Source organism: Triticum dicoccoides, chromosome 3B (assembly GCF_002162155.2).
Source record: "Triticum dicoccoides isolate Atlit2015 ecotype Zavitan chromosome 3B, WEW_v2.0, whole genome shotgun sequence".
Lineage (NCBI taxonomy): Eukaryota > Viridiplantae > Streptophyta > Magnoliopsida > Poales > Poaceae > Triticum > Triticum dicoccoides.
The window spans coordinates 488,251,068-488,265,151 of record NC_041385.1 but is presented as its reverse complement, the minus strand read 5'-3'; positions in this window follow the sequence as shown (position 1 = coordinate 488,265,151).

Sequence of the window (14,084 nt, the reverse complement as noted above, 5' to 3'; positions counted from 1 at the left end):
TGAGGCTATGGACCTGGTGGGTCCCCATTGTCATCCTATCCAAGTAAAGTCATCTCCTCGCCCGCGCGCGCTTTCCGCCGGAAACAGTTAGCGCCGGCCGCCCCGCTTCCCGGTGCAGGCGATTGCTCCGCCTTCAAACGACACAAGTGTCGTCCGTCCGTCCATCTGTCGCACACATTAATGATACGCGGTTGCCGAGGCGGCTACTCCGGTGCTACACGTCCGTCCCTCCGCCCGCCCACCATTGCTATATAAACTGCTGCACTGGCCATAGCCGCAGTCATCCGCATCCGTTCCCTTTCTCCTGTCCACACCACTACTGCCCACCATGGCTTCCTCGCGCTCTAGCGCTCTTCGGGACGGGCGGACGACGGACCACAAGGAGATGGCAGCCATTGCTACCGACCGGCTGACCGGCAGGCAGCCGGAGGACGATGACGTCCCAATGGAGAACATGGTAGTTGACGATCCGGTGCCAACCCCCTCCTCCGCGCCATCCTCGCCGATGCATTGCACCATGACCACCGGCGAGGCCCGTGCCCAATATATGGACAGGGTGAGGCAGATGCGTGAGGAGCAGTTCCGGGAGGCGCATGCCGATGCCGCCTACAACCACCATCTCCTCCAGGAGCACCTGCAGGCGGAGGACCAGATCGCCATGGAGCGGGCGGAGCAGGAGGCGCTGCTCGACTCGTACCGCTCCACCCGCAAGGGACGCCTCGAGCGCTGGCGGTACCGCATGCGGGTGGCGGAGGCTGCGGACGCCTACAAGGAGGCTAGCAAAGAGGACGATGAAGCAGGCGAGGCGCTGTTTGGCGAGACCGAGGACGAGGCAGAGGACAATGCCAGCTCCGACGAGTCCCCGCTCCGCTAGCGTCGACGATGCCCTGCTTTGCCAAGGCCCTGTGGCGCCAACAACGAGGAAGAGGACACCACCGGTTCCGCTGAGGCCCTGTGGCTCCAACAACGAGGCAGAGGACACCGCCGGCTCCTCCGAGGCCCCGCCCCGCCAACAACGAGGCAGAGGACATCGCCGGCTCAGCCGAGGCCCCACCCTGCCGGCAACGTGGGGGAGGATTTACACTGCTCCGCTGAGGCGCCGCCCGCCGGCAACAAGACAGAGGACATCGCCGGCTCCGCCGAGGCCCCGCCCCGCTGCCAACGAGGCCACGCCACACAGAAAACGAGAAAGAGTAGAACACGGTAGGTCGCCGCCGCTCGGGTCCAAGTAAGGCCACCGCTGCTACCCTCCGGTTGAAGCCAAGCTAGGCGGGTTGACCATTGACGGCCGGTTAGCTTCTTGGCAGCGACGTGGAGTCGGAGAGCTGTGCTGGAGAAGAACGCTGCTTCTACTTAACTGCTGGTGCAGTTGGCTGACTGAACGTGGGCCCAACAGGCCACATGTCAGTTATGCAACTGCACCTGTAGTTAAGTCACTAAAGCTTCTGTTCGGCTCAGCGGGACACAGGTGGGTAGCTTCAGTTAATTAATTATACCTCCAGCGCACTGCTTTTTAGTTTTTTTAGAAAAGGAGGATGACCCCCGGCCTCTGTATCTGGGAGATGCATGCGGCCACAAACACCCCTTTTTAGTTGAAGAATGTATGAAATGTAATGAAATCCGGCATGTTTATATGAAATCCGACCGTGTATGAATGAATTTATTTCGATTAGTTCGAATTCCTGTATCACTGGCATTGGATGAACATGCAAAACAATACGTACTAGCATTATTCCCAGGGTGATCACCACGTTTGCAGCAGTTTCACATGTACTCCCTCCAGTCCTTTCTAGTCTGCATACAAGTTTTGTCTGCAGTAAAAGTATCTCTACTTTGACCAATCTTATACAAAAAGGTATGGACTTTCACAATGTGTGAAGTAAAAAGAAACAGAAGGAGTACAAAGAGTTTGAGCAGCTTTTTAGCGTTTCTGTACATTGCAATCAAACACACAGGCCTGGCAATTCATAGAGAACATTCAAAACAATCGATGATTATGCATCTCAGTGACTCACATGTCAGAGGCAATATTTACTTCACAACTAAAGAATAAAGAAAAAAATTGATCGACGCTGCTGACAGCAAAGGGCGTCCCATTCGAAAATATCAAACGCATATCTTGCTAAAATCAATGAGCAAAATTTGACAAGGTTGTCCCATTCCAAAATATCAAATGCCTACGATTGTGTAATGGGCAGGGTTTGCCATCAGTTCGGACATTGACATGGCACCTCGTGCTAAATAAACCAGCTGTTCTTTTTGTGCAGGGATACGTCTCCAACATATTTATAATTTTTGATTGCTCCATGCTACTTTATCTACTGTTTTAGGCAATATTGGGCTTTATTATCCACTTTTATATTATTTTTGGGACTAACCTATTAACCGGAAGCCCAGCCCAGATTTGCTGTTTTATGCCTATTTTAGTGTTTCGAGGAAAAGGAATATCAGACGGCGTCAAAACGGAATGAAATCAACTGGAGAAGTTATTTTTGGAAGGAAAGCAACCCGGGAGACTTGGAGTCCACGTCAAGAAAGAAACGAGGAAGGCACGAGGTAGGGGGCGCGCCCACCCCCCTGGGCATGCCCTCCACCCTCGTGGGGGCCTTGTGGCTCCCCTGACGTATCCCTTGCACCCATATATACCTACGTACCCTAAAACTTTCAGAACATAAGATAGATCGGGAGTTCCGCCGCCGCAAGCCTCTGTAGCCACCAAAAACCAATCGGGACCCTGTTCCGGCATCTTGCCGGAGGGGGATCCCATCACCAGTGGCCATCCTCATCATCCCGACGCTCTCCATGACGAGGAGGGAGTAGTTCACCCTCGGGGCTGAGGGTATGTACGAGTAGCTATGTGTTTGATCTCTCTCTCTCTCTCTCTCTCTCTCTCGTGTTCTCTCTCATGTTCCCTCTATGGCACGATCTTGATGTATCCCGAGCTTTGCTATTGTAGTTGGATCTTATGATGTTTCTCCCCCTCTACTCTCTTGTGATGAATTGAGTTTCCCCTTTGAAGTTATCTTATCGGATTGAGTCTTTTATGAGAACACTTGATGTATGTCTTGCCGTGATTATCTGTGGTGACAATGGGATATCATGTGCCACTTGATGTATGTTTTGGTGATCAACTTGTGGGTTCTGTGACATTGGGAACCTATGCATAGGGGTTGGCACACGTTCTTGACTCTCTGGTAGAAACTTTGGGGCACTCTTTGAAGTACTTTTATGTTGGTTGGATGAATCTGAGATTGTGTGATGCATATCGTATAATCATGCCCACGGATACTTGAGGTGACAATGGAGTATCTAGGTTACATTAGGATTTTGGTTGATTTGTGTCTTAAGGTGTTATTCTAGTATGAACTCTATGATGGATCGAGCGGAAAGAATAGCTTTATGTTATTTTACTACGAACTCTTGAATAGATAGAACAGAAAGGATAACTTTGAGGTGGTTTCGTACCCTACCATAATCTCTACGTTTGTTCTCTGCTATTAGTGGCTTTGGAGTGACTCTTTGTTGCATGTTGAGGGCTTGTTATATTATCTATCTATATTATTATTGTTGAGAGAACTTGCACTAGTGAAAGTATGAACCCTAGGCCTTGTTTCCTATCATTGCAATACCATTTACGCTCACTTTTATCTTTAGTTACCTTGCTGTTTTTATTATTTCAGATTACAAAAACCTATATCTACTATCTATTTTGCACTTGTATCACTATCTCTTCGCCGAACTAATGCACCTATACAATTTACCATTGTATTGGGTGTGTTGGGGACACAAGAGACTTTTTGTTATTTGGTTGCAGGGTTGCTTGAGAGAGACCATCTTCATCCAACATCTCCTATGGATTGATAAACCTTAGGACATCCACTTGAGGGAAATTTGCTACTGTCCTACAAACCTGTGCACTTGCAGGCCCAACAATGTCTACAAGAAAAAAGTTGTGTAGTAGACATCAAGCTCTTTTCTGGCGCCGTTGCCGAGGAGGCTAGGTAAGTGAAGGTATATCTTTAGATCTTGCAATCAAATCTTTTTGTTTCTTGTTTTATCACTAGTTTAGTCTATAAAAGAAAACTACCAAAAAAATGGAATTGAGTTTGTCTCATACGCTTCACCTTTTTAATATCTTTCGTGAGTATGATGGAAAGGAAAATTGTGCTCAAGTACTAGAAGAAGAATTACATAGAATGCTTGGCATGAAATATGTGAATGATGAGCATGATTGCAATGTTGTTAGTATGAATTCCTTGAATATCCATGATGCTAATGATATGCAAAGCCACAAGCTTGGGGAAGCTATGTTTGATGAAGATGATATTTTTTGTCCCCCAAGCTTTGATGAGCAAATTTACTATGATGAAAGCGTGCCTCCTATCTATGATGATTATTGTGATGATACGTATGCTATAAAGAAGAAGTTTGCTTATGTGGAGAGTAGAAATTTTCTATGCTAGTAGATCATGAAAAGAATGCTTTAGGTGATGGTTATATTGTTGAATTCATTCATGATGCTACTGAAAATTATTATGAGGGAGGAATATATGCTTGTAGGAATTGCAATAATATCAAGTTTCCTCTCTATGTGCTTAAAATCTTGAAGTTATGCTTGTTTTACCTTCCTATGCAAGTTGATTATTCTTCCCATAAGTTGTTTGCTCACAAAATCCCTATGCATAGGAAGTGCGTTAGACTTAAATGTGCTAGTCATATGCTTCATGATGCTCCCGTTATGTTTCAGTTCTTATCTTTTATGTGAGCATCATTATCATCATCATGCCTAGCTAGAAAGGCATTAAAGAAAAGCGCTTGTTGGGAGACAACCCAATATTTATTCTTACTGTTTTTGTGTGTCCACATGATTATGCTACTGTAGTAATCATGTTTTATAGCTTTTGTTTCAATAAAGTGCCAAGTAAGACCTTTAGGATAGCTTACGGTGATAGTTGTGTTGATCCTGCTGAAAATCAGAAACTTTTGCACCCAGTAAATTAGTTTTGTTAATTCACAGAAACGTGATTATGATCTGATTCTTTTTGATCTGGATTGGTACACAAATTTCTTAGCACTTCCTAATTTGGTAGGATTTTTGGAGTTCCAGAAGTATACGTTTGATACAGATTACTACAGACTGTTCTGTTTTTGACAGATTCTGTTTTTGATGTGTTGTTTGCTTATTTTGATGAATCTATGAGTAGTATCGGAGTGTATGAACCATAGATAAGTTAAAGTACAGTAGATATTACACCAATATGAATTTAGAATGAGTTTATTACAGTACCTAAGTGGTAGTTTTATTTTCTTTCGCTAACGGAGCTTATAAGTTTTCTGTTGAGTTTTGTGTTGTGAAGTTTTCAAGTTTTGGGTAAAGATTCGATGGACTATGGAATAAGGAGTGGCAAGAGCCTAAGCTTGGGGATTCCCAAGGCACCCCAAGGTAATATTTAAGTACAACCAAGAGCCTAAGCTTGGGGATGCCCCGGAAGGCATCCCCTCTTTCGTCTTCGTTCATCGGTAACTTTACTTGGGGCTATATTTTTATTCACCACATGATATGTGTTTTGCTTGGAGTGTCATTTTCTTTTGTTAGTGTTTTCTTGATGTTAGTTATATTAATGTTTTGCATCTTTAGTTGCAATAAAAAAGTCAAGGATAGCCTTTGCCATGCTTATTTTGCTAGTATACATGTTGCTGTTTGAAAACAGAAAGTTTACCGCTGTTGCAAAAATTCCCTAGAAAATTCAGAGAGTGGTATAATGTTGAACCTTTTTGCATACTGATCTCTGATAAATTTATTACAGTTGTAATTTTAGTTCATAATTTTTGGAGTAAGGGAAGTATTGTTACTCTTGCATTCTTTACAGACTGTACTGTTTTGGCAGATTGCTGTTATGTTTGCATTGTTTGCATATGTTTGCTTGATTAATGATTCTATTTGAGGATAGGAGTATTAAATATGCAGAGGCATTTGGTATTAAATGTTGAATAATAATTTTAGTAATTTGTTACAGTAGAAAATGATAAGGTTTTGCATTGGTTTATACTAACCTATCTCACGAGTTCTTGATGAGTTTGCTGTGAATGAAGCCTTTGATAAAAAGAGAAACCAAGATAAGAGAGGAATTAAGGAGACACAAAAGTTCAAGCTTGGGGATGCCCAAGGCACCCCAAGATAATATTTCAAGAAGTCTCAAGCATCTAAGCTTGTGGATGCCCCGGTAGGCATCCCACCTTTCTTCTTCAACAACTATCGGTTAGTATCGGTTGAGCCTAAGTTTTTGCTTCTTCACATGAGTTGTGCTATCCTTGCAATGTAGTTTTCTTTAGCTTTGCTTTCTGTTTGAATAAAGTATCAAGATCTGAAATTATTAAATGAGAGAGAGTCTTCGCATAGTTGCATAATTATTTAACTACTCATTGATCTTCACTTATATCTTTCGGAGTAGTTTGTTGTTTGCTCTAGTTCTTCACTTATATCTTTTAGAGCATGATGGTAGTTTTATTTTGGAGAAATAGATGAACTCTCATGCTTCACTTAGATTATTTTGAGAGTCTTACATAGCATGGTAATTTGCTTAATATTAATATACTTGGTATTCAAGATATGTGAAACTTTCTTTTGAGTGTGTTGAATACTAAGATAAGTTTGATGCTTGATAATTGTTTTGAGATATGGAGGTGATAATATCAAAGTCGTGCTAGTTGAGTAATTGTGAATTTGAGTAATGCTTGTGTTGAAGTTAGCAAGTCCCATAGCATGCACGTATGGTTAAAGTTGTGTAACAAATTTGAAACATGAAGTGTACCTGGCTTGTGCATCCTTATGAGTGGCGGTCGGGGACGAGCGATGGTCTTTTCCTACCAATCTATCCCACTAGGAGCATGCGCGTAGTACTTGAATTTTTGATGGCTTCTAAATTTTTGCAATAAGTATATGAGTTCTTTTGACTAATGTTGATTCCATGGATTATACGCACTCTCACCTTTCCACCTTTGCAAGCCTCTTCGGTACCGTGCATTGCCATTTCTCACCTTGAGAGTTGGCGCAAACTTCGCCGGTGCATCCAAACCCCGTGATACGATATACTCTATCACACATAAACCTCCTTATATCTTCCTCAAAACAGCCACCATACCTACCTATCATGGCATTTCCATAGCCATTCCAAGATATATTGCCATGCAACTTCCATCATCATCACCATGACATACTTTACTTTTCTCATATTGCCATTGCATGATCATGTAGTTGACATCGTATTTGTGGCAAAGCCACCATGCATTATTTTTCATACATGTCACTCTTGATTCATTGCACCATCCCGGTACACCGCCGGAGGCATTCATATATAGTCATATCTTGTTCTAGTTTCGAGTTGTAATTCATATGTTGTAATGAAAGTGTGATGATCATCATTATTAGAGAATTGCCCAAATAAAAAGAGAGAAATGCCAAAAAAAAGGCCCAAAAAAGAGAAAGGCCAAAAAAAAGAAAGAAAGGCCCAAAAAAAGGGGCAATGCTACTATCTCTTTTTCCACACTTGTGCTTCAAAGTAGCACCTTGTTCTTCATGTAGTGAGTCTCATATATTGTGCTTCAAAATAGCACCTTGTTCTTCATGTAGTGAGTCTCATAAGTTGTATTTTTATACTAGTGGGAATTTTTCATTATAGAACTCGGCTTGTATATTCCTACGATGGGCTTCCTCAAATGCCCTAGGTCTTCATGAGCAAGCGAGTTGGATGCACACCCACTAGTTTTCTTTTGTTGAGCATTCATAGCTCTAGTGCATCCGTTGCATGGCATTCCCTACTCACTCACATTGATATCTATTGATGGGCATCTCCATAGCCCGTTGATACGCCTAGTTGATGTGAGACTATCTTCCCTCTTTTTGTCTTCTCCACAACCACCCTTCTATTCCACCCATAGTGCTATATCCATGGCTCACGCTCATGTATTGCGTGAAGGTTGAAAAAGTTTGAGATTATTTAAGTATGAAACAATTGCTTGGCTTGTCATCGGGGGTATAGAAGTTGGGAACATCTTTGTGTGACGAAAATGAAGCATAGCCTAACTATATGATTTTGTTGGGTTGAACTTTCTTTTGCCATGCTATTTTGAGAAGACATGATTGCTTTGATTAGTATGCTTGAAGTATTATTATTTTTGTGTCAATATGAACTTTTGTATTGAATCTTTCCGGATCTGAATATTCATACCACAATTAAGGAGATTTACATTGAAATTATGCCAAAGTATCACTCCGCATTAAAAATTCTTTTTTGTCATTTACCTACTCGAGGACGAGCAGGAATTAAGCTTGGGGATATTTGATACATCTCCAACGTATCTATAATTTTTGATTGCTCCATGCTACTTTATCTACTGTTTTAGGCAATATTGGGCTTTATTATCCACTTTTATATTATTTTTGGGACTAACCTATTAACCGGAGGCCCAGCCCAGATTTGCTGTTTTATGCCTATTTCAGTGTTTTGAGGAAAAGGAATATCAGACGGAGTCAAAACGGAACGAAATCAACTGGAGAAGTTATTTTTGGAAGGAAAGCAACCCGGGAGACTTGGAGTCCACGTCAAGAAAGAAACGAGGAAGGCACGAGGTAGGAGGGCGCGCCCACCCCCCCTGGGCGCGCCCTCCACCCTCGTGGGGCCCTTGTGGCTCCCCTGACGTATCCCTTGCACCCATATATACCTACGTACCCTAAAACTTCCAGAACAGAAGATAGATCGGGAGTTCCGCCGCCGCAAGCCTCTGTAGCCACCAAAAACCAATCGGGACCCTGTTCCGGCACCCTGCTGGAGGGGGATCCCATCACCGGTGGCCATCTTCATCATCCCGGCGCTCTCCATGACGAGGAGGGAGTAGTTCACCCTCGGGGCTGAGGGTATGTACCAGTAGGTATGTGTTTGATCACTATCTCTCTCGTGTTCTCTCTCGTGTTCCCTCTATGGCACGATCTTGATGTATCCCGAGCTTTGCTATTGTAGTTGGATCTTATGATGTTTCTCCCCCTCTACTCTCTTGTGATGAATTGAGTTTCCCCTTTGAAGTTATCTTATCAGATTGAGTCTTTTATGAGAACACTTGATGTATGTCTTGCCGTGATTATCTGTGGTGACAATGGGATATCATGTGCCACTTGATGAATGTTTTGGTGATCAACTTGCGGGTTTCGTGACATTGGGAACCTATGCATAGGGGTTGGCACACGTTCTTGACTCTCCGGTAGAAACTTTGGGGCACTCTTTGAAGTACTTTTATGTTGGTTGGATGAATCTGAGATTATGTGATGCATATCGTATAATCATGCCCACGGATACTGTCGGGGATATACCCCGCAGTATAAACCACCGGATGTATGACCCGGCTAGAGTTTGGCGATTCACTGGCGACCCACTTGGACATGGCGGTTTACGATTCATTGGTAATCCGGCAGGCGGGTCAGAGGAGCGACAAGACCCAGTGGCCCAACGGGCGGTTTATGGAAGGCCGGATCACGCTATGGTGGGCCGGTTTAAGAAGAAAGGCGTGAGGAATATTTACTTTACAAGGAAGACCCAGACTTGTATCCGGTTTGTATTAGAAGGGAGACTAGTCCTAATCCTAAAAGCACTCCACATGTAACCCGCCCCTCTAACTTATATAAGGAGGGGCAGGGCTCCCCAAAGGGGGGGGGGACAAGCAAGAAACAATCTCTAGGGCTAGACACAACTAGAGGAGAGCCGGTTTACGACGACTCCCTCGTGATGATAATGAGATCTAGCCACAAACAGCATGTAGGGTTATTACCGGATGATGTTTCCCGGGGCCCGAAGCTGTCTAAACCCTTGTCTTGTGTTGCGTCTCTCGATTCCGCTCAACCCCTCTCAAGCTATCACAAAGATGCGTTGGCCTCGCGACTAAGTCCTTACACTAGGACATCTGACGTGTTAATTCCACGACAGTTGGCGCCCACCGTGGGGCTCACGCACGATGGTGGTGAGTTCTTGGAGGGATCTTTTCTAGGGATCTGAGACGTTTGCAATTTTTCGCATGAGTCGGTTTGGAAGGATCTGCATGATCATCAATGAGCAGTCGAGCGCCATAAGCGAATTAAGACAGGAGTTAGGGTTGCACGTCCGTCTGCCGCCGTAAGTCGCCAAGATAACAGAAGTTTTCATTGCGGATCCGATGCAAAGCCCACTGCTCGTATTTGGGAAGAAGATCACGACACGTATCCCAAGCAGAAATCAAAGTTGTCATATCCGAGATGGACACAAGACCGGACTGGCCGTTGCTGATTACGTACAAACTTCAAGTCCAGAGAATCAAGCTACGGTCTCTGCTGCTTCCTCCACGTGAAGAAAAATAGTTCATCTACCAAGTACTAGTTGAGTGCTCTCGTCAAGGTCAATTGAAGTGCTACTTTTGTAATACTCCCATGTCACACGAAGTTGCAGTATTGCCATGAGCCGCCAGAAATCCACCATGGCCTCACTCGCCGCCGTGTACCTTGAACCGTCTCCGCCATCTCACGCGCGCGCGCCGCTATCAACCACGAGCCGGCCCCGAGTCACCAGGCCAGTCTTCGCCTCGATGGGTCTTCGCCTTGATGGCCGCTTCAGTCTCTGCCAAGTCGCCGACTCCTGCAGTGGTTCGCCGGCATCGGCAAACCGCCGTGTTGAGCAGCCCCGTGTCGTGAACCGCCCGGTGTCGCGGCCGCCTCCACTGCAGCCCGCCTGCACATCTGCGTGTTTCCTGAGCCATCGGCCCCACTGCGCGCGAGTTCGCCTCCACCTCTGCTGTAGCCTAAATGGTTTATGATGCGGAGCATCCCATGATCATCCCCATGGACGCATCTACATCCTCTACAACACCACTTGGACCTATGACTCGAGCACGTGCAAGAGCTCTCAAAACCGAGGTGACATCTCTCCTCTCTCAATTCCCTTTCGATTCACATGAGACATGGTTACTACCTCAAACGGAAACGCTATGCATACTCAGGTACCAAGGACTTCACCGTGAAGAAGCTAGGGAGCAAGGAGAACCGGAAGCGGAAGACATACGTGAAGACGGAGAGGAAAAGCGCCAAGGACCAGACTGGCCGGACGATCCGGACGGCGGCCCGGATGATCTGGACAGAGCCCGGACGATCCGGACCCCCATCCGGACGATCCGGCTAATTCGACCGAAGACTACAGAAGCCTTCCCCCTGAAGCCGGATCATCCGGACCCCGTCCCGAATCATCCGGACCCTGCCCGGACGTCCGGACCGCCAGCCGGACATCCGGCCCTGCGCCTCCACCAGCCGAGTCTCTGGATCATCCGGGCCTCCACCCGGACCATCCGGACCAGCCCAGATCATCCGGCTTCGGACCCGGATCATCCGGCCAGCGCATGTGTGCGCGTGTTGGGCTGAGCCCGTGTACCCCTTCGCCCCCTAGCCTATAAATAGGACTCCTCCTCCTCCTTTTGACTCAGCATTGGATTAGCTCATATTTGTGTGAGAGCCTTTGCTCATCCACTTGGATACTTCTCCTCGGAGATCACGACCTCTTCGGAGAAGATCCCCCAAGCGGATTCAAGGCCCCCATCATGGGAAGATCCCCTCGTGGATTCAAGACCTCCTCTTGGAGAAGAACGGTTCCTTTGTATCCTTACCTTTGTTGACTTTGGATCTTGTGGATCTCTTATGTGTGTGGTGATCTAGCACTTGTGTGATCGATTCCTTGTTGGTTGAGTGATTCTCTCTCGTTTTCCCCGTGTTTTCCCTTTGTGCTTCCGCGTGTTCTTCGTGATTCCCCGTAGGATCCACTCCAAACGTGAAAGATCGACGCTATAGGGTTCCACCCTACATCATATGGTATCATGAGCCACGTTGATCACGTTTTGGAGCCCCTACCCCTCTTTTTCTAGCTTGATTTTGTTGTTTTCGTCCTAAATCCGAAAATCCCCACCAAAAATAGCCCCAGATTTTTTTGTGATTTGTTGGTTTGATGATGTTTGTTGATTTTGATCCGTGGATTTGCTTGGTTTCAAGTGGATCTAGCATTTTCCCAAGTTTCCCCACCTTCCATCCACGAAATCTCGTCAATTTTGACCCCAAAATCCCCAAATTCCGCCCAAAAAATTCGTCCCCGAGAGGAAATCCCGAGCAGTTTGACCTCCCCGGATCATCCGGACCTCCTCCCGGATCATCCGGACACCTCCCGGATCAGCTGGACCCTCTCCCGGACGTCCGGATACCCCACGCACCCAGAAAACAGAACCGGAGCTGACGAACCCGGATCATCCGGATGTACACCCGGATCATCCGGACCTAGCCCGGATCATCCGGACCTCCTCCCGGATGTCCGGTTAACCCTGACACTGCTTCGGCTGAAATCTTGTTTTGGCCGTAACTAATTCATCCGAACTCCGATTTTGACGTTCTTTAGCTCGTTTTGAAGCTATTGACATCCCCCATCCCACAAAAATACCACCAACATCATTTGACTCCATCATATTTTCTGAAATTTGGAAAGTTGCCTAGGCCCTCCACCATATCATCCGCATTACCACCTCTGACTTCCGCAACCTAACCCATTTTGTTCCCCATAGCATTAGTGGTTGCTTGAGTAGTGATTCGAGTCTCCTAAGGTGTTTCGGCTACTTAGGGATGGTTGCTTCTTCATCAACCACCACCACCACCACTTCCGCATAACCTTGCCCACCATACAATTCCACCCCAACTTAACCCAATTTTGTTTGAGTTGTGGCTTGTGTCTCCTAAGGTGTTTCGGCTACTTAGGGACGGCAACTTCAACTCCGACTCGTGTATAGCCCATCATTCCACTTCCGCATTGCCTAGTGCAACACCACCACCGCTTTTCGCTACCACCATTTGACATTTGTCATTTGAGATTTTGAGTTTGCGGTTTTTTCCGTTTCCTAAGGTGTTTCGGCTACTTAGGGACGAGTCTCCATCATCTTGGTATCTACACCAAGAGCACCGCCACTCATCATCGCAAAGGACGGTAACCTCGACGACACCTCTGTATATTCCCTTGCAACTGCATTGTTAACCCCTAGCCCATTTTGCGTTACTTGCCTATCGAGACTAGCCATTTGAGTATTGCCGGCAACGTGACTTGTGCACATTAGTGGTCTACACCATCCATTGCATACATACCATATCATATTGGTATCATATCATCCATTGTGCCTCAAGTTTGTTCCCCGCATATACACAATTGCTATCTTGGTTTGTGCATTGTGCAAAAGTGGCCATAGAGAAAAAAAAAAGAGAAATAAAGCTTTTAAGCAAAAGAGAAGAGAGCAAAGAGCTCGTGAGCAAGTGCCATAACATCATACCCCATTGCACATAAGAGCCATACCAAAATCTACATCATATGATATCATGCTTGAGAGAAACACCGGGAACCATACATACATAACATACTTGGGATAGAAGTCCATATATTTTGCATCTTATAGGTTGTGCACAAGTGTCGTATCCGCCTATTGAGCAATCGTGCTAGCGTCTCTCTTGAGTTGTGCGACACGAGCGTTTTCCGTGGATTCCACATTTTGTGCTCATTCCTTGGTTGCACGACCCCATTTATCTATCCGTGTGTGCGTTTCCGTGTGCCTTCCATATTGCTATTGGTCTACTTGTTTCACTTGCGAATTTGTGAATCTCTTTCAACATTATTGACTCTTGCTAACATTTTGCATTAAATTTTTGTGCCACTATCCTCACCGAGCTCCACTATAAGCTTTACTTGTGTAGGTGTGAGAAACGACAAGGATTGGTACCAATGGTGCTATTTCATTGTCCGCATTTGAGTGAACTTGATTCATTGTCAACATCGGTCAAGGTACATTGGTATAAGTTCTTCTCTTTCTCCCACTCATATTTTCTCGAGTCTTGTGATGGATAGGCAAGGCATTCCCTCTCCGGTCCTCGACAACAACGACGGCGTGAACAACTACATAACCAAAGCTTCTATCTTCGATCTACAACGACAAGTGCAATGCACACAATCAAGATTGCGAGAGCGCATCGAGAACATCTCCATCGACATTCATCA